We start from the raw sequence: 19,404 nt of genomic DNA, 5'->3' as shown, positions 1-19,404 counted from the left end.
TCCTGAGTTCAATTCCCAGCAACCACATGGTGGCTCACAACCTTCTATCATGAGATCTGGTGCCCTCTTCTGGCATGCAGGCATACATGCAGACAGAACACTGTATGCATAATAAAATAAATAAATCTTAAAAAAAAAGAGAGATGTCACAGAACCTGGCCCACAGTAGCACTAGCTTACTGCTACTACTACTAAATAATATAAATAATACTAAATAATACAAAATATTTATAATATTTTATACTACTAAATCTACTCATATAAAGCCACCTCTCCAGCCCATGTTTTTCTGTTGTTTTTTTGTACTGTTTGGGGGGTTTTTTGTTTGTTTTTTTAATAATTTATTTTTATTTTATGTGCATTGGCATTTTGCATGCATGTACGTCGTCTGTGTGAGGGTGTCAGATTTTGGAGTTATAGACAGTTGTTAGCTGCCATGTAGGTGCTGGGAATTGAACCCGAGTCCTCTAGAAGAGCAGTCGGTGCTCTTAACCACTGAGCTATCTCTCCAGCCCTTTGTTTTTGTTTTTTGAGGTAGGGTCTAACTATGCAACTCAGGCTGGCCTTGGGCTCACACCCTCCTCAGTTTGGGGTTACAGGCACGTGACATTTTTTTTTTTTTTTTTTGCCACAAGCGAAATCTGTGTATATTCTCTTGAGTACTGAGCCATGAGTTCTCACTTCTTGAAGGTCAGAAGAGGTATTCCTATCAAAGGTAATGAGTTGGACACAAGGAAAATCAAACACTGAGTCATGCCAGGCACCTCATTAAGCCCAAGCACCTGAGCCAGGTGGGGCGGTCCAGCAGGGCTGTGTGGAAAAGCTAACCAGGGGAAAAGTCAGCAAATGCACCTGGCAGGGTGGAGAGTAGGGTGTGTGTGTGGGGGGGTGTAAACAGCAAGGTCCCCGGGGGAGGTCAGGGCCTGGAGAAAAGCAAAGCTTCATCAATCCAGCACCACAAACACAAGGGAGGAACGTCTGAAATGTTTAAAGCATGATTGTTCTTGGCAAAGCAAGCAGCACCGAATGAGAAGCTAATGTTTTAGAGTCTATCTTTAAAGCTCCGGAAGTCTTACACTCCAGGCAGGAAACCGCAGCCTGAGCCTGGCCGCCATCAAAACCTGTCAGAAGCCAGAGCATCTTTTGGTTCCCTGCAGGCGAGCACCCAAAGCCCCACATTCCAAGTCAGGCCTGGTGGCTCACACCTGTGACACGGGCATTTGGGAGGCAGAGGTAGCAGGACTGTCCTGGGAGAAGGCCAGACTGAGCTACAGAACAAGACCTTGATCAAAAACAACAACAACCTTCACACACTGGGCATCGGGCAGGGTCCTAGGAGTTTGAAAACATGGCCCATCTGTCCTTCAGATCCACATTTCCCAGACCCACCTGATGTCGGTGCACCTGAGGGCCTGTTCAATAGAAGCTTCTGGCCAGCTGCTGGGGCATCTGATCATTGGTCTTGAAGGGTCTTCGTCTCCAAAAGCCCAAGCAGACCTAAGGGGTTGTAAAGCCTTCAGTAAATGCATTTCAGGTCACCAATGACAGCAGCCAGTCCTGCCACAGCTATCCACACTAGAGCCACTGGGATTCTTACACAATCTGGATCCCATACCCCATACTGTCTAATAATTGCCCCTCAGGCTGGGTCTGAGTCAGGATCATGATTAATGTTCTTCTAGAGATTCCCAGGAGCAGCCAGATGGAGGACTGTGGAGAACCTGCCCTTGTTTGTCCGTACCCATTAGCCACGACTAATTTCGCCACCATAGTTCATCCGCCCGGAGGATGGCTACAGTTCTCCTCACTCCAAAGTGGAAACTCGGCTCCTTACTGCCAAGCAGGAGAGGTGCGCAGAGAAAGAGGAGAACACTTCCCTGAGTCAACTCACCAAAGGTGCATATTGGTTTCTTCTTTTTGGCAATTCTCAGGAAATTCAGTTGACCTAAGTACAGTTCTCAAGCTACTAAACTACATTGTTCCTCTGTGTGTGCGTGTGTGTGTGTGTGTGTGTGTGTGTGTGTGTGTGTGTGTGTGTGTGTGTGCACACGCGCTCAGACATTTCTGGGGATTGGACCCCAAGACCTTGCATACAACTAGCCATAGCACTCAAACACTGAGATACAGCATCGTCTCTCTTTTCCTTTATCTTTTTTTTTTTTTGGAGTTGGTGGTAGTTTTGAGACAGGGGTCTCACTGTGAAATCCTGACTGGCCTGAATATCATTATATAGGTCAGGCTGGCCTCAAACTCACAGAGATCCATCTACCATTGCCTTCTGAGTGCTGGGTTAAAGGCAGGTGCCACCACATCTGGCATTCTTTTGTGTTTTTTTGAGACAAAGTCTCACATAGCCCAGGGTGGTCTTGAACTCATTATTTAGCCAGAGGTGACCTTGAACTTATCTTCCTGCACCCACTCACCAAGGGCTGGGAACACAGGAGTGGGCTACCATGTCCAATCTATGCAGTTAGAGATCTAGCCCAATATTCATGACTGCTAGGTGTGTACTCTATCATCTGCGCTACATCCCCAGCTCCTGTCCTCCTTTTCTTAACCATCCTCGAATTCCTAAACCACGTGGACACCTCAAGCTAAGAACAAAGGACCATGCAAAACACTATCAATAGCCAGGCGGTGGTGGCGCAGGCCTTTAAACCCAGCACTTGGGAGGCAGAAGCAGGTGGACCTTAGTGAGTTCCAGGCCAGCCTGGTCTACAAAGCGAGTTCCAGGACAGTCAAGACTGTTACACAGAGAAACCCTGTCTTGAAAAAAGAAAAGAAAACAAAACAAAACACTATCAGTATAGCTTGGTTTCTATTTATTTATTTGTTTGTTTGTTTATTTATTTATTTATTTATTTATTTATTTCCATTTTTGGAACTGTCATAAGTGGTTCAGCACTTAAAAGTGCTGCTATTCAATCCTGAGGACTGAGAGTGCCCACAGTGGGTGGATCATAATGCCTGTAAGTCCAGCTCCCTGGGGTTGACTCTCCTGGCCTCCATCTGCATCTACATGCATGTTTCATACATTCACATAGATACATACACACAGACATACGCACAGAAATACAATAAATCTTTTAAAACGTCAGTAATATGTGGACATGGCGACACACTCCTATAATCTAGCACTTTGGAGGTAGAGGAAAGGAGAACAGAACTCATGGTCACCTTTAGCTACATGTTAGGTTTGAGGCCAGGCTGGGTTACATGCACCCTGTTTCCAAAACAAAACAAAACAGTAATAAATACATTTAATACAATCTCTGGAAGGTCAAAAGGGGCAAATCTTAGGAAGCATGTACCAGCTTCTTACTGTCCTCTGCACTGGCAAGCACACCTCCAGAAAAGCTACTTTATAAATGTGGCGAGGCAAACAAAAGCTGACCTGAGGGCACAAGGAAAGGTCAAAATGAGCAGAGCAGCTAAGCTACAAAGATGATTTCTCAAAACTAAAGGAATGGTAACCTATTATCATGCTTAGTTGTTCATTGTGTGTGCACATGCACGTGCCTGTGTGTGAGTTCAAAGGACAACTTGCAGGAGTTGGTTCTCTCTTTCACTCATGCTCGTTCCCAGCAGGACTGAACTCAGGTCAAAAAGCTGAGCAGCAAGAGCCCTTCCCCACAGCCATTTTATTACCCTGGGAGTGGTAAACAGTTCATATCCTTCATGATTTACTGTATGAAATCATACCAAATGGGACATCGTTGGCAGGAATGGAGCACTACTATTTTCTGTGACTGGCTTTTGCTGCTGTTTTGCGACACGGCTTCCTGTAGCCCAGGACTGCCTCAAACTCACCATGTGATCAAAGATGGCCTTCAACTCTAGCATTGGGAGTACAGGTGTATACCACTATGCCTGGGCGTTTTGTTTGTTTGTTTGGTTTTGGATTGAGACAGGATCTCACTATGCAGCCCGGGCTGGCTTGAAACTTGTGATCTTCCTGGCTCTGCCGCCCAAGCACCAGGATTATAGGTGTGCATCACTCCACTGGCAAGTTACCTGTCTTTTGATTTGGAGAGACCAGTGAGAGAAAAGACACTGTGCAAAGAGGCTCCCATCTCTGCCACTGACTTAGAAGTAGCAAGTGGACACTCTGAATGCTCCTGAGTACCAGGCTAGTACCACACGTCATCCGAGCACACGTGGAGGTCAGGGAACAACGTGTGGGAGTCAGTTCTTGCCTTGTATCTTGATGGTTGAGGAGACTAAACTCAGGTCATTAGACCAGTAGATACCTTTACCTGCTGAGCCATCTCTCCAGTCCTTGGTGGCTTATGCTCTCATGCACAGGGAAGAATGATATTAGACAAGTGATTAAAAAAGCCAGCCTCCGAGGCAGGCGGATCTTTGTGAGTTCGAGGCCAGCCTGGTCTACAGAGCGAGATCCAAGAAAGGCACAAAGCTACACAGAGAAACCCTGTCTCGAAAAAAACCAAGGGGAAAAAAAAAAAAAGCTAGCCTCCATGGTTAGAAGCAAAGCAACGCAGCTAACACAACTTGATCAAACAAGCTCCAGTTCTGCACGGGTGCTGGGCTGTCTGGAGGAGGCCAGGCCAGCAGGCCCAAAGGAGCCCTGAGGAGGGCCTCATAGGACCTGAGAGGAACCAGCTGGGAGTGGCATGTTTGGGATGCCACCATTCTAAGTGGAGAAGCAAGGGTTTCTGAAACTGTGAAACAGTTACTAAGATGCTTATGAAGAACAGACTGATTGAGGATACAAAAGAGTATGTGAAAAATTAGTTTAAAAATTGTCAGTCAGCCGGGCGGTGGTGGCGCACGCCTTTAATCCCAGCACTCAGGAGGCAGAGCCAGGCGGATCTCTGTGAGTTCGAGGCCAGCCTGGTCTCCAAAGCGAGTTCCAGGAAAGGCGCAAAACAGAGAAACCCTGTCTCGAAAAACCAAAAAAAAAAAAAAATAATAAAAAAATAAAAATTGTCAGTCAAAGGCCGGGTGGTGGTGGTGGTGGTGGTGGTGGTGGTGGTGGTGGTGGTGCACACCTTTAATCCCAGCACTTGGGAGGCAGAGCCAGGTGGATCTCTGTGAGTTGAAGGTTAGCCTGGTATACAGAGTGAGATCCAGTACAGGCACCAAAACTACACAGAGAAACCCTGTCTCAAAAAAACAAAACAAAAAACCAACCAAACAAAAATTTTCAGTTAAGTTGGGTGTGGTCCACACCTGTAATCCCAGCACCTGGAAGGTGAAGACTGGAGGATAAGGACTTCAAAGTCAGCCCCACTACAAGTGAGCCAAGGCCAGCCTAGGCTACCTAGATGTGATCCTGACTCAGAAAACAAACAAATAAAAGTTTTCAATAAAATCCCAATACCAATCACCATAAACTCCAAAGAGATTAAATGTGAACGTGTGTGTGTGTGTGTGTGTGTGTGTGTGTGTGTGTGTGTGTGAGAGAGAGAGAGAGAGAGAGAAAGATATATATATATACACATAGAGAGAGAGAGAGAGAGAGAGAGAGAGAGAGAGAGAGAGAGAGAGAGAGAGAGATTTGTGATATATGTGAAAAACATAGGGTTTCACTATGTAGCCCTGGCTGGCCTGGAACCCACAGAGATCTGCCAGCCTCTGCCTCTCCTGGGATTAAAGGCACTTGGGATAACAGGTACTCACTACTAGGCCTTGTTGAGTAACTTCTGTTTATTTATTTAGTCTTCTTCTTCCTTTTTAGCCCTAAAGATGCTGTGATGGCTATTCTTGGTTGTCAAATTGACTAGATCTAGAATGAACTACAATCCAGAAATGGAGGGCACACCTGGGAGAGATTTTCTGCTTGGTTCGAAGTGGGTGAACCCACTTCTTGTCTGGATCTTTGAAGCAGGAAGACACACACCTTTGATCCGGATTTAAGGCCAGAGATACACCTTTATTATGAGCCACACCCTCTGCTGGACGTCTGCATAAGGACATGGAAGAAGGAAGATTTTCTCCTTGCCTGCTTGCCCGCGCCTTGTCAGCACATCTATTCCTTCACTGGCATTGGAGCCTATTTCTTCGGGATTCCAGCATGTACAGTAGACCAGCTGAGACACCCAGCCTTGTGGGACTGAGCAACTGCTGGATTCTCGGACTTTCCATTTACAGACAGCCATTGTTGGATTAGCTGGGCTGCAGCCTGTAAGTCATTCAATACGTCCCCTTTATATATGGAGAGAGATTCACTCCATACGCTGTGACTCTAGAGAACCCCGACTAATACAGATGCCTTCTCATCAGGAATAGGTGACTCAACCAAAAGAGGGAAGTTAAACTAGAGAATTAGAAAAATATTTTATTTTGGCAAACACAAAGGCATCTACCATAGTCAAAGCTACTCAGGAGGCTGAGGCAGGAGGACTGCTGGAGAAGTGTGGAGCCAGCCAGAACAATGTGAGAAAGCCTGCCTCAAAAATTCACTCAGAGGGCTAAGGTCTGTGGAAGGGGCTTCAGGTGCCATTTCCAGCCTTGAAGGGAGATTAGGCTTGCAAGCAGGAACAATGGGAAGAGCCAAGGAAATAGGGAGGAAAGCTGAGTGGAAAGGTCCCCTGGCAACAGGTAGAATTAAGAAACCTGGCAAAAAGTCAAGTCCTCCTTGTGCCTGAGTTGATGGTGACTCTTCTGCATCTTCAGAAACACCTAGCTTCCCTACATAATGAAGTGTTATCTCGGTGCTTGCTGCACATTTTTGTAATAAACTGCTGTTTAAAAAAAATCATCAAGGGTGGAGGACGTAGCTTAACTGATAGGGTGTTTGCCTATATGCATGAGTCCCTGGGTTAGATCCCAGCAGCACATGTGCCGCACATGTACTGGGCACGGTAGTACATGCCTGTAATCGAGCGAGACAAGCAAAAGGATTGGAAGTTCAATGTCGCTGGGCATTGTGTGTGGTGGCGCACGCCTTTAACCCCAGCACTCGGGAGACAGAGGCAGGCAGATCTGTGAGTTTGAAGCCAGGCTGGTCCATAGAACGAGTTCCAGGACAGGCTCCAAAGTTACACAGAGCAACCCTGCCTCAAAAAAAAAAAAAAAAAAGAAAGAAAGAAAGAAAGAAAGAAAGAAAGAAAGAAAGAAAGAAAGAAAGAAAAAGAAAGACAGAAAGAGGTTCAATGTCATGCTCATCTGTACAGCAGGTTTAAAGCTAGGCTGGCTATACCGGATACCATCTCAAAAACAAAAGAAAAAAAATAGGGGTGACTAGATGGCTCATCTGGTAAAGACACTTGCCACTAAGCTCTACAATTTGAATTTGATCGCTGGGCCCCACACAGTGGAAGGAGAGAACCCACTCCTGCAGACTGTCCTCTGACCTCCACATTGCACTGTGGCACATGCACACAAACACACAGACACACACATACCAATAAATAAATGGAATAGGGGCTGGAGAGATGGCTCAGCAGTTAAGAGCACTGACTGCTCTTCCAGAGGACCCAGGTTCAATTCCCAGCAACCACATGGTGGCTCACAGCTGTCTGTAATTCAAGTTCCAGGAGATCTGACACCCTCACATAGACATACATGCAAGCAAAACAGGAATGCACATGAAAGATAAACAAGCAAATAAATAAATGTGATAAAAGTATCAGGCTGTCCTGGAACTCGCTCTGTAGACCAGGCTGGCCTTGAACTCACAGAGATCTGCCTGCCTCTGCCTCCTGAGTGCTGGGATTAAAGGCGTGCGCCTCCACGTTCCATATGCATAAGGCACAGGGCAAGTGTGACAGTCAGAGGGTGACCTGGATTAGGGGTTCTCCTCCAACTGAGGGCTCTGGGGACTGAACTCAGTCAACAGGCTTGTACAGCAAGCACTCTTCTTACTCCCTGAGCCACTTCAACAACCATATTTATAATTAAAAAATTTTAAGTGCTAGGCATTGAACCCCAGGTCTCTAACACTAGGCACATATTCTGCCGCTGAGCCACAGCACACACTCAGTTCATTTCTTTTCTTTTCTTTTTTTTTTTTTTTTTTTTTTTTGAGGCAAGGCTCACATGGTAGCCTGGGAACCCACCAGACCAGGAGACCTGGGACCAAGGGGAAAGCTTGATATAAGGGATGTGGGGCTGGAGAGTGAAGGACACCCCATTTTATTTATTTGTGATACTAAGAGACTGGCTTCCTGCATAGGAGCCAAATGATCTCCACTGAGCTACAACCATTGCCTTCAATTTAATTTTTTTTTTTTTAATAAATAAGAGATGGTTCCATGGTTAAGAGCATCACCGATTGATTGCTCTCCAGAGGACCTAGGTTCAATTCCTTTTTTTTTTTTTTTTTTTTTTAAAGATTTATTTATTTATTATATATACAGTGTAATGTCTGCGTGTATCCCTGCAGGCCAGAAGAGGGCACTAGATCTCATTACAGATGGTTGTGAGCCACCATGTGGTTGCTGGGAATCGAACTCAGGACCTCTGGAAGAACAGCCAGTGTTCTCAACCGCTGAGCCATCTCTCCAGCCCCCCTAGGTTCAATTCCTAACACCCACATGCTGGCTCACAACCATCTGTAACTCCAGTCCCAGGGGATCAGATGCCCTCTTCTGGCCTCCATAGGCACTGCATGCATGTTGTGCACAGACACACATGCAGGCAAAACACCCATACACAATAAAATCAAACAGAAACTCAAAAGAGATATATAAATGAATAAATCAATGATGACCCAGACAATGCATGTCTGTAATCCTAGTGATTGAAGGGTGGAGGTAAAAATGACCAGGAATTCAACATCAATGTCATCTTTACATAGCAGGTCTGTACAGGAGACCTTGCCTCAGAGAAAACAAAGGGTTGGGAAGGGGGAGAGAGGAGTGCGCGCGCACGCGGAACACACTGGAAGTGTAGCTTGGAGAAAGAGACAGACTACATGTTTAGCATAGTCGTAACCCTGTTGTGACCTCCAAAAAGAAAAAGAGTGATGATTCTCTGTTTCTCAGCTTCCATCTGGGGGCTGAGGCGAATGTGAGCACAGTCACAGAAACGTGGATGTCGTGCTGGAGCGCTCAAGACTTTGGAATACGGCATTCCTGAAAACTGTTTGTGAGCAGCCTTGTACACAAACCCCAAGAACTCTACCTACCCACTTCATCATCAGTTATCCCAGCACTCCGCAAGAAGAACTCTACCTACTCACTTCATCATCAGTTATCCCAGCACTCCACAAGGCATCTGCCATGGAAGCATTGGTAAGGCTGCTGGAAACATGATAAGCAGCTTTCCCAATAAGTCCTGATTCGACAGAAAGAAAGAGGATTAAAGATTCGCTGTAGTCAAGATTGTGGGATAAAAGTGTAGAAATGGTCCCTCTTCCCCCCTCCCCCCAGACAGGGTTTCTCTGTATCCTTGGCTGGCCTGGAACTCATTATGTAGACCAGGCTGGCATTGAATTCACAGAGATCCACCTGCCTCTGCCTCCCAAGTGCTGGGATAAAAGAGAACTGTGTTTTCTAAAAGTGGAAAAAATTATTATAATCTCTTTAATGAAGATTGAGGTTTTTTTTTTTTCTAAGTTTATTATATTGTGTGTTTGAATGCAGGCATGTGCATGCCATGGAGCATGTGTGGAGGTTAGAAGCAACTTTTTGTTTTGTTTTTTCTTTTTTTTTTTTTTTTTTTTTTTTTTTTTTTTTTTTTTTTGAGACAGGGTTTCTCTGTGTAGCTTTGTGCCTTTCCTGGAACTCACTTGGTAGCCCAGTCTGGCCTCGAACTCACAGAGATCCGCCTGGCTCTGCCTCCCAAGTGCTGGGATTAAAGGCGTGCGCCACCACCGCCCGGCTGTTTTGTTTTTTCAAGACAGGGTCTCTGGTTCTGGAATTCGCTCTGTAGACCAGGCTGGCCTTGAACTCACAGAGATCCTCCTGTCTCTGCCTCCCAAGTGCTGGGACTAAAGTGTGCACCACCACTGCCCAGTTGAAGGCAACTTTTTTTTTTTTTTTGAGACAGGGTTTCTCTGTGTAGCCTTGGCTGTCCTGGAACTCACTCTGTAGACCAGGCTGGCCTCGAACTCAGAGACTCACCTACCTCTGCCTCCCAAGTTCTGGGATTAAAGGTGTGTGCAACCACCGATGGGTGAGAAGACAATTTTTAAGAGACAGCTCAATGGTGAAGGGCACTTGATGCTCTTGTAGAGAACCCAAGTTCAGTTCCTAGCACCCATATGGTACTTAACAACTATACCTCCAGTTCCAGAGGATCCAGTACCTTCTTCTGGCCCCCCCTGGGCACTGCATGCATGTGGATCACAGACATACATGCAGGCAAAACCCTCAAACACACAATTTTTTAAAAGTTTTAAGTTGTATTTTATGTATATGAGTGTTTGGCCTGCATGTAGTGCATACCCTTGGAGGCCAGAAGACGGTGTTGGGTCCCTTGGAACTGGAGTCAGAGGGTTACAAACTGCCTGTGGGTGCTGGGAATCAAACCTGAGTCTTCTGGTAGAGCATCTGGTGCTTTGAACCACTCGGCCATCTCTCTAGTCTTTTTTTTTTTTTTTTTTTTTTTTTATCTAATTAAAAAACAAAAACAGGCCAGGCGGTGGTGGCGCATGCCTTTAATCCCAGCACTCAGGAGGCAGAGCCAGACGGATCTCTGTGAGTTCAAGGCCAGCCTGGTCTACAAAGCGAGTTCCAGGAAAGGCGCAAAGCTACACAGAGAAACCCTGTCTCGAAAAACCAAAAAAAAACAAACAAACAAACAAACAAACAAACAAACAAACAAAAACAAAAACAAACCCAGAAAACAAAAAAACAAAAAAGGAGTTCTTTCCTACCGTGGCTTCCAAAGAGTGAACTCAGGTCATGCGGCTTACATGACACGTACTTTCACTTGCTAAGCAATCTTTTTTTTTCTTTTTTTATAAATGAAGGTGCTCTTGTAGGCGGGCGGTAGTGGAAAACACCTTTAATCCCAGCACTCTCTGAGTTTGAGGCCAGCCTGGTCTATAGATAAAGTTCTAGGACAGCCGAGCTTACACAAAGAAACTCTGTCTTGAAAAACCAAAAATGAAAAACAAAGATCAATCAATCAATCAAGGCGCTCCTGTACCTTAGACTAGTCTGGAATTGCCTGTATAGTTAAGGGTGACCATGAGCTCCTGATCCTCCTAAGAGCTGTGATTAGAGGCACACCCACTGTGCCCTGCTGAACTTTCCATTTCTAAATATTGTCTTCAGAGAACATTGTATGAGTGGATCACAGTCTGTGAACTTTGAAGTTGGTTTTTTCCACTCAGTATAATGAGGGCCACCCAAGTTGTCACAGGTATTAGCATCTCCTCTTAGAGCTGAGCAGCCAGCCCATGGTGTGGACGCTAAGGTTTACTCAGACATGCACTGAAGGATAGGTGAGGTGTTTCTACTTTAAGCTATTATAAAATAACATATATAAAGATGTCAAACCCGGTTTCTAAGTTCTGAAGAACTAGCCACGTGGTCACAGACCTCCTGACACCTCACTGTTGGCCACGCCCAAAGGCCACAGTCCTCACCCCAGACAAAGGCTGGCTTTTCACAGGCCTGGTTTACACTGGAGTCCACAACAAATGATCCAGAGAAGGGAGATAGTAAATTCTACCTAGGATGTCTTCGGGAATTTGAAGGCTTCCCATGGAAAGTAGCTAGTAGACAGAAACCTTGGGAGTTACTTAAGGGTAAAGGAAAAGGACTTCAGAATGGGTAGGATGGTCCAGTGGGTAAAGGCGCTAGCTGTGTATGCCATGTGCCCGGAGAACTGAGTTCAATCCCCGGAACTGAAAGGAAAGAAGAACTGACCTCACAAAACTTGTTTTCTGACCTCCATGAGTGAGCCATGGCACATATGCTCCCCTACACACACACACACACACACACACACACACCAAATAACAAGAACTTAACTTGCCTTCTAATTATTTATTTATTTATTTGTAATTTATGTATATTGGTGTTTTGCCTGCATGTATGTCTGTGTGAGGGTGTCAGATCCTCTGGAACTGGAATTATAGACAGTTGTGAGCTGCCAAGTGGGTACTGGGAATTGAACCCGGGTCCTTTGGAAGAACAGCCAGTGCTCTTAACCTCTGAGCCATCTCTCCAGCCCCATCTTCTAATTATTAACAGATTTCCAAAGCTTAAAAGTCTTTTTAAAAAGATGTCTTTATTTCATGTGTAGGAGTGTCTGTCTGGATGTTTCGATGTGCACCATGGAGTGGGAGCCCATGGAGATCAGAAGACGGTGTCAGATTCTTTGGAACTGGAGTTACAGACAGTTGTGAATTCTGGGAACTGAACCTGGGTCCTCTGCAAGAGCAACAAGAGCTTTTTTTTGTTTGCTTATTTGAGATAGGGTCTCACTGTGCAGATCTGGCTGTCCTGGAACTTGCTCTGTAGACCAGGCTGGCCTTGAACTCACAGAGATCTGCCTGCCTCTGCTGGGGTTAAAGGTGTACAACACCACACCTGGATTTATCATAGAAATTAAAAAGTAACTAAGATAAATACTTATACTTTATAAAAGATACTGTGATTTTTTTAAAAATTTTATGTGGGTAAGTATTTTGCCTGTATGTATGTCTATATACCACATGCTTGCCTAATGCCCGCAGAGACTGGAAGAGGGCACTGGATCCCCTTGAACTGGATTTACAATGGTGGTGAGTGGCCATGTGGGTTCTGGGAACCGAACCCAGGTCCTCTGCAAGAACATCACTGAGCCATCGCTCCAGCCCCACTGTGATCTTTCTTTATAGGTTTCTGTTCTGACAGAAAACTGAAGAACCATGCACTGGGGGAGACTGTAGGCCCAAATCACATAAAATTTGTCATTTATCCATAAAACGCACCTGAGCCAGGCAGGAGAGACGACAGCTTCCTTCTCCCTCAGTAAAGACAATGTCCTGTGCCTGGCCCTCGTTCCCAGGGAACGGCAGCCTGCACTCAGGCTCTAGAGGAGAACCACAGGGCTCGACCGGGGCGTCTGCTGCTGCAGAGCAATGGTCAGGGACAATTCTGCCTTTTTAGTCGGGGCCAAGGGGTGGGTATAGTAGGGCAGGGAGTGTCTCCTCTGAGGTACACACTGGCATCCTGATGGAGAGGCTGGGCACCTCAGCATCACTAGAGTGAAGGTTTACGCCCTCAGACACGCACAGAGACAGGGCACGTAAAGGCTGGCGGGCTGATGAAACAAAGTTGGCCTCCGATTAACACCCACTGTGCAACAAACAAGTTCCTGTGTAAGACAAACCGTCCATTCTTGTGAGACATTATCATCCAAGCACAGCGGAGTCAAGACAACGCTACACTATTCTTACAATATCTCTTGAATGCATCATTAGTTCAAAATAAAACATGAAATAAAAAAGTAAAGAAACCCCTTAACAAAAGGAGGTGGAGTCCGAGGTTCATACAAGTTCAGGAGGAAGAACCAGCTCCCTGGGCGCCTCAGCCAACGCCTCCAAGCCCCCAGTCCTATGGAGCTGTTTTGCTCCAGAGACAGGAACCTTTTGTTTTGCTTTGCTTGTGGATGGAAGAATACCATTGATGGAGGAGTTCCTCAGTAACTCAGGGACATGCTCCAAGAACGGCCTAGCCGTCGGCCGGCCAGCCTGTTGCAACTCTGGTTGAGAATAATTGCTGGCTTCTTGAAAGCCACCCTCTGCAATCACTTCCCTTTTCAGAGTGGATAAAAATCATACAGTCTAACTCCTCAATGAGAGCTCTAAGGCCATAGTTCACCAAGGATCACTTAGGCCAGACCATGGTGACAGATGGTCTGTCCTTTTATTGCTAAGCGCCCTCCACATAGGGTTTAATGCCTTGCTGCAGAATGGGTGAGTGCAGGCTTAACTTGGAAAGGAAAGTCTTTGAAAAATTAAAATGACTGTTGAGAAATTTCTTCACAGCACCCATAGAATCCCTAGGAAGGACATTCTGGGGCCTCTGCTCAGACATCAACAAACAGAAGTAGTTATTAAAGGCCCCAAGAGCAACAAACCAAAGCCAGGCAGTTCCTATTTCACTCAGCTTGCTAACCGGCAGCATGAGACTGCTTCAGAGATTTGCTCATCACTGCTAGAAAGGTATTAATGTTTTCCTTTGCTGTGGTCATTAAAAATACCTGGAGTAACAAAGCTTCCCAAGGCCTGGCTGCCAAGAAAACCTGTTACGGATTCCAGGCCAGGGAAACTGAACCAGGCACTGTCCCTGACACACTGCACCGCCTATACTAACAACCAGAGTCAGGACATTGGTTGTTAGGAAAACAAGACCAGGCATAGTGCTAAACTATTGTAATCCAAGCACTTGGGAGACGGAGGCAGGAAGCACCGAGGATCAGGGTCGGCCTTGGCTACATAACAAGTCCAGGGACAGACAGAGCTACATGAGACCCTGCATTAAACGTAAGACAAAAACCCCAAAAGAATTCCAGTTTAGGATTAGGACTAAATTTCTAAAATGGCCCTAAACATCCTTCTGGCACTTTTAATTATGTATTTTTTGCAAAGTAGCAATTACAAAAATCAAAATATCATCCAACTCAGAAAGTTCTAAAGATGCTGTCTTGTGCAGTATTGAATATTTGACCTAACTTTATTTATTGAGACAGAGTCTCTACATTACTCTGGCTGTCCTGGAACTTGATCTGTAGACCAGGCTAGCCTCAAACTAAGAGATCCTCCTTCCCCTGCCTCCCAACCACTGGGATTAAAGGTGTGTGGCACCACAGCCAACCTCAGCCTAGCTTTAATTGTTGGTAAAGATAAACAAGCATATCAATCTCACTAGTATGCAAATCTGCCTTCATTTTTAATAAGTGGTAAAATTACATGTAAACCAAAAAATTGTTTGAAAGTAAAATTCTTAGTAATTTATTGTTAGGGCTGGAGAGATGGCTCAGCAGTTAAGAGCACTTGCTATTCCAGAGGACCCAGGTTCCATTACTAGCACCCACGTGACAGGTCACAAATCTGTAACTCCAGTTCCAAGGGATCCAACACCCTCTTCTGACCTCCATGGGCACCAGGAACTCATGTGGTACACACACAAACACACAGAAAAAGCATTCATATACATAAAATAAATAAATCTAAAAAAATGTGGAGAACTGAGAAAGATACCTGCTGTCAATTTAGCCTCCCAATGCACACTCATGAACATGTACAAATACACACACACACACACACACACACACACACACACACACACACCCAAGTTTTGCAGCACTAGGGCTTGGGCATTTAAACTAGGGCTTTATGCATACCAGACAAGCAAGCATCTAATAGGCTACATCCCCCCAACCGTATGATATCATTGTGGGGGAGGGGCAAAACATGATAGCTTAAAGCAAGATAATTCCTATGATGGTTTTTCAAGCAGATTATTCCCTGGCATCACGGACTATCAGGAAACTAGACACTCAGTCACTGTTCAATCTCAAGTCCATGGGGCTGCCACACCTGTCCCCAAGTAGGACACAGGCTATCATGACCTGAGTAAAAATGTTGATTGAGGGGAAGAACAGTAAAATTGTGCAACCGCTTGTGTAGCTCCTAAACACAGAGGCTGCAGAAAGGAAATAAAACATGCTTCCCCTTTCCCCGAGGGCTCTGAATTTCTGAGTCACAGACAACTGGAAATAAAAATGAATCTGATTCTGTTTGCTTCATAGTTATGGGAGGTTTGAAATCCCCAGGACAGACAGCAAACAACTGGCAATTCTACCGATCTCTGAAAGTAAAGGGTCATATGGACAGATACCTACACACAAACTGTACACACACACACACACACACACACACACACACACACACACACACACGCATCCCCAGCCCCTGAGTAAAGGTCCAAGTGTGTTATTGTGCATGTGTGTGCATGCACATGGAGACCAGAGGTCAACACTGGAGTCTGTCTTCTGAGGATCCAACTCAAGTTCTCATGCTTTCATAGCAAGTATTTTGCTGTCTAAGCCACCTCCCAAGTCCCCTCTTCCTTTTTTGTCAAGGCTGGCTTGGAACTTACCTCAAATTCCTGATCCTTTTGCCCCTACCCCACAAGTGCTGGAATTACAGGCCTACACCACCATGCTAAATGCCAACACTCTTTTTTGTTTGTTTGTTTTTTGTTTTTCAAGACAGGGTTTCTCTGTGTAGCTTTGTGCCTTTCCTGGAACTCACTTTGTAGACCAGGCTGGCCTCGAACTCACGGAGATCCACCTGTCTCTGCCTCCTGAGTGCTGGGATTAAAGGCGTGTGCCACCACCTCCCGGCCACCAACACTCTTTTAAGCAAAATTTCAAGAATAAAGGAGGTCAGGCAAAAAGACCTAACATTCAAAATTAAGCACTTTGATCTAAAACACAGTTTATACATGTGTGTTTGTGTACCATACTCATGCCTGGTACCCACAGAAGCCAGAAAAGAGCATTAGATCCCCTGTAACTGGAGTTACAAACTGCTATGAGCTGCCATATAGGTGCTGGGAATCAAACCTGGGTCCTTGTTAGAGAAGCCTGTGCTCTTAACTGCTGAGCCATCTGACCCATGAGCCATTATCTCCAGCCTCTATCGGTTTTTGGTTGTTTTTTTTTTTTTTGGTTTTCTGAGACGGGGTTTCTCTGTGTAGTTTTGGTTGGTCTGGAACTCACTCTGTAGACCAGACTTAGCCTTGAACTCAGAGATCCGCCTGCCTCTGCCTCCTGAGTGCTGGGATTAAAGGTGAGCGCCACCACCTGGCTTCAGCTTCTATCTTGTCATGTGTAGCTGTGTCCTTCTTGGGCACTTCCTTTGATTACTCATTATCTGCTGTTTACACCCAGGATCTACCCCCTCCATTTCATTTGTCAAGTCTCAGCTTAAGGAGCATGAAGTCTTAAAAAAGTTTGGCTTGACTCACGCTGACCCTGGTTAATCTCTTCCTGCCCTAGGGAACTCAGTGTATTTCTTTTAAAATCTGTGTGTGTGTGTGTGTGTGTGTGTGTGTGTGTGTGTGTGTGTGTGTTACTGTGGTACACCTCCAACTCAAAGCATACAATGCATACTCATCTTCTGCCAGATGTACAGCTATTTTACAGAAGGAAGATGTCTGCAATGTCCCACAGCCCACACACAGTGAACACTTGAAAATAATCGAAATGGGCACAAGATTGTAAGGAGCATGTCTCTGGACAAAAAGACAAGTAAGATAACTCAGTCTCCTTGTTCCCGATCCTAAGTTTTCACAGATTCCTGATCTACCATCACCAACCAATCTTAGAGCAAGAGTGATCAAATGCTTGTTCTTAAGCTAGATGTCATACACACAAATAATTTAAAAGTATATTTACGCTGGGCAGTGGTGGCGCACGCATTTAATCACAGCACTCAGGAGGCAGAGGCAGGCAGATCTCTGTGAGTTCAAGGCCAGCCTGGGCTACAGAGTGAGTTCCAGGACAAGTTCCAAAGCTACATATACATACATACTAAGTAACCGTATGTTATATATTTATATATATTTACCTTATATATATATATTTATATATATTGCCTTCTTGGGCACTTCCTTTGATTACTCATTATCTGCTGTTTACACCCAGGATCTACCCCCTCCATTTCATTTGTCAAGTCTCAGCTTAAGGAGCATGAAGTCTTAAAAAAGTTTGGCTTGACTCACGCTGACCCTGGTTAATCTCTTCCTGCCCTAGGGAACTCAGTGTATTTCTTTTAAAATCTGTGTGTGTGTGTGTGTGTGTGTGTGTGTGTATGTATATATATTTACATCTGGGCATGACCATACACATTGGTCACTGAAGGACTCAGGAGGCTAAGGCAGGCATCAAAGGAGCTGAAATTCAGTCTGGGTTATCTAGTAAGATCCTGTCTTAAAAACAAAAACAGCCGGGTGGCGGTGGTGGCGCACGCCTTTAATCCCAGCACTCGGGAGGCAGAGGCAGGCGGATCTTTGTGAGTTCGAGGCCAGCCTGGCCTACGGAGCGCGCAAAGCTACACAGAGAAACCCTCTCTCAAAAAACAAAACAAAAAAACCCCCAAAAAACAAAAAAACAAAAACAAGCTGGGGGTGGTCTCGAAGACCTTCAATCTTCAGCAGTTGGGAGGCAGAGGCAGGTGGATCTCTGAGTTCGAGGCTGGCCTCAAACTTATAAGAGTTCTAGAACAGCCATGACCACATAGAGAAATCCTGTTTCAAAACCGCCCGTCCCCCCAAAAAACAACAAAAGAATGTCTTTTACACTGCATGGCCTGCTCCACCTCCGAGACTGGTCCCTGTACTCTAAGTGCATTCAAATATGAGATGTTTGAGACAGACACCCACAACAACCAACCAGGCAGCGCTGGATTTCTAGCTGAGCCAAGCAGATAGGAGACAAAGATAGCTGCAGTGCTCAGTTGTTTATAGGGAACACCTATTGACTCTCCACAAAGCACAGTCTCAACACAAAGACCAGGGCACACTCATTTCTCAAAGGGGAACAAATTTTAAGGTCATGGTCCCCTGACTAAGACAATAAGTATCACAGCACATAGAGACCATATTCAGCTCAGAAGAAAAACCATCTCAGATAAGTCTTATAGCCCAAGGAATTAACATTTTTCCCCCGAAATCTAGATTAGACTTATTTCCTGCAATTTCCCTATAAACCAGTGTTGTTTTCATCCCTACATTTAGTAAGGGGATTATTAAGATAAATTAGAACTCTAATTTTGCATTAATTTCCTTGAAGCTTTGCATCAATTTACTTATCCTTTTTTTTGTTGTTGTTTGTTTTCAGTCTTGTTTGTTTGTTGGTTTGTTTGTTTTTTACACAGGGTCTCATTACCCAGGCTGGCCTTCAACTTGTTATGTAGCTGAGACTGACCTTGAACTTCCGATTCTTGGGCCTGTGCCTCCCAAATGCTAAGATTATAGGCTTATGCCACCGTGCCTGACTACCACACCATTTCTTAAAACTTTCCTAATGCATATATCTATACATTCACAAAAAGTAGAGAACAGCAACTCTGTGAATCAGCTACCACGACTGAGTGAGGTCAACAGATAACCAGCAGTTTTCACCTATGAACTAACACACTTCTGCATGTTCAACCTATGATCACTCTCAGATTTACTCCACTTCACAGATAAACCACATGAACTGTCAGCATTTACTTCTCGGTTACTTAGTTAGGAGTCTTTGTGTATATTATATCCTAACAACCTAAGTTCCATCAAGGAGTTTACACACGAGAATGGGAACACATCACACCATATGTGTGGGTTTCAAGATCAATTTTGAGTGAGATACATGGTAAATTTGGGGACACTTAAGAAACCCTGTAGATTCTAACTCATCTATCTTGTCAATCTAGCCCCTCCTCTTAAAATTTTGATTTCATTTTATTTTATTTTATTTAATGTGTGTGCATATGTGTGTGGGCAC

At 45.0% G+C, this 19,404-nt stretch overlaps 1 protein-coding gene across 1 annotated transcript in view; it reads right to left on the bottom strand.

Annotated features, from left to right (window-relative positions):
• Fam234a (family with sequence similarity 234 member A) overlaps positions 1–19,404 on the bottom strand; it is a 35,750-nt gene that overhangs the window by 12,752 nt on the left and 3,594 nt on the right. Inside the window, exon 2 of the mRNA XM_059269219.1 lies at positions 1,390–1,497. The gene's annotated coding sequence lies outside the window, so the exon portion shown is untranslated. The remainder of the gene's footprint in view (positions 1–1,389; positions 1,498–19,404) is intronic.

The sequence above is a fragment of the Peromyscus eremicus genome, chromosome 8a, assembly GCF_949786415.1.
Source record: "Peromyscus eremicus chromosome 8a, PerEre_H2_v1, whole genome shotgun sequence".
NCBI lineage: Eukaryota > Metazoa > Chordata > Mammalia > Rodentia > Cricetidae > Peromyscus > Peromyscus eremicus.
Note: the sequence above shows the minus strand (reverse complement) of the source record. Positions and strands in the feature narration are given on the sequence as shown.